This window comes from Pocillopora damicornis, chromosome 5, assembly GCF_964200805.1.
Source record: "Pocillopora damicornis chromosome 5, jaPocDami1.2, whole genome shotgun sequence".
Lineage (NCBI taxonomy): Eukaryota > Metazoa > Cnidaria > Anthozoa > Scleractinia > Pocilloporidae > Pocillopora > Pocillopora damicornis.
This window is the reverse complement of record NC_142674.1, coordinates 21493659-21496158: the sequence shown is the minus strand read 5'-3', so window position 1 is coordinate 21496158 and position 2500 is coordinate 21493659.

The following is a 2500-nucleotide window of genomic DNA, read 5'->3' as shown; positions in this document are numbered from 1 at the left end:
ACAAAGTGATTCAAACTTTACAAAATCATCCAACAAGCTTCTGGACAGTCACGTTTGTGTATTTTCAAGGAAAATAAATTTATTTAAAGTTGCAATCAATTTTTACAGGACGAGAAAGCAATAAAATTCAATAACATTTCCCAGAAAATAATAAACTGCGATAGCCGTTTCTTGATATCTACTGCTTATTTTGACAGATACACAACTTGCTCTGACACTCAGGCTGATTGTCCGTGAATGTTGAAGCATCCAATGCCCTGATTCTGACTCTTCGAGCAACGCACATTCAAAACAAATATAGCTTTAAATGGCTGCACTCAAATGAACAACGGATATTTCACAGGAAAAAATTACTCACTGAAGAATTTATCTTAATATACGTTTGTACTAACCACACCACCGAACTACTGAGGGAAAATGGTTAAGTTAAACATTTTCATTTGGCACTCTTCCCCTACATCATGCCTGACTAAAGTATTCGGATCATGTGTACTATAGGTGGACTCGGTCGACATATCGGGCGACAGTCGACCGATATATCGGTCGACTATCGGTCGACTATCGGTCGACTATCGGTCGACTATCGACCGACTATCGGTCGATAGTCGACCGATAGTCGACCGATAGTCGACCGATGGTCGACCGATGGTCAACCGATATATCGACCGACTGTCGGCCGATGCATCGGCCGATATGTAGCGATCAACTGCCGGTCAAGTATCGGTCAAGTATCGGTCAAGTATCGGTCAAGTATCGGTCAAGTATCGGTCAAGTATCGATCAAGTATCGGTCAAGTATCGGTCAAGTATCGGTCAAGTATCGGTCAAGTATCGGTCAAGTATCGGTCAAGTATCGGTCAAGTATCGGTCAAGTATCGGTCAAGTATCGGTCAAGTATCGGTCAAGTATCGGTCAAGTATCGGTCAAGTATCGGTCAAGTATCGGTCAAGTATCGGTCAAGTATCGGTCAAGTATCGGTCAAGTATCGGTCAAGTATCGGTCAAGTATCGGTCAAGTATCGGTCAAGTATCGGTCAAGTATCGGTCAAGTATCGGTCAAGTATCGGTCAAGTATCGGTCAAGTATCGGTCAAGTATCGGTCAAGTATCGGTCAAGTATCGGTCAAGTATCGGTCAAGTATCGGTCAAGTATCGGTCAAGTATCGGTCAAGTATCGGTCAAGTATCGGTCAAGTATCGGTCAAGTATCGGTCAAGTATCGGTCAAGTATCGGTCAAGTATCGGTCAAGTATCGGTCAAGTATCGGTCAAGTATCGGTCAAGTATCGGTCAAGTATCGGTCAAGTATCGGTCAAGTATCGGTCAAGTATCGGTCAAGTATCGGTCAAGTATCGGTCAAGTATCGGTCAAGTATCGGTCAAGTATCGGTCAAGTATCGGTCAAGTATCGGTCAAGTATCGGTCAAGTATCGGTCAAGTATCGGTCAAGTATCGGTCAAGTATCGGTCAAGTATCGGTCAAGTATCGGTCAAGTATCGGTCAAGTATCGGTCAAGTATCGGTCAAGTATCGGTCAAGTATCGGTCAAGTATCGGTCAAGTATCGGTCAAGTATCGGTCAAGTATCGGTCAAGTATCGGTCAAGTATCGGTCAAGTATCGGTCAAGTATCGGTCAAGTATCGGTCAAGTATCGGTCAAGTATCGGTCAAGTATCGGTCAAGTATCGGTCAAGTAGCGGTCAAGTAGCGGTCAAGTAGCGGTCAAGTAGCGGTCAAGTAGCGGTCAAGTAGCGGTCAAGTAGCGGTCAAGTATCGGTCAAGTGTCGGTCAAGTATCGGTCAAGTATCGGTCGAGGATCGGTCAAGTATCGCTCAAGTGTCGGTCAAGTATCGCTCAAGTGTCGGTTAAGTATCGGTCAAGTATCGGTCAAGTATCGGTCAAGTGTCGATCAAGTATCGGCCAAGTATCGGTCAAGTATCGGCCAAGTATAGGTTCACTTACCGACCATATCGCTCAGAAGAAAATAGGCTAAGAAAGAGTGCGAGGTTTTTTCGATATATGTTCCGATTTGGTAATGGAAAAATACATTGTAAAGTTGGTCGCTCTTGTATAATTAATGTTGTACCTTAACGTAATTCCATTATTCCTAAAACTACCCGGCTTATGCTTTATCCCTGATGTCATCCTGCCCTTAATCCAACATACCTAAAATAATTATAATTCCTTAGCTGTTATAGCTCTAACAGGTCCTTAACGTTATATTGCTTGTACAACGTTACCGATATCAACTGTCCAGTTTATGTCGGTAATGGGATCCACCTAAATTGTATCAGCTTAAATTGCAGTGTGTAACTGCCCAGCTAAACGAAAAGTAAATGATCTTTTGAAACTGAACTAGGCGGTTAAACTCATAAGCAAAGCGATTTTATAAAGACTTCTTTTTGCAGTGCGAGGTCAGCCGTTGTTTGTTTGTTTTTTCACTATTGTTATTTTACCTAGAATAGGGCGTCTTTTTGGGGGTTTGGGCCTTAACAACGGTATCAATTT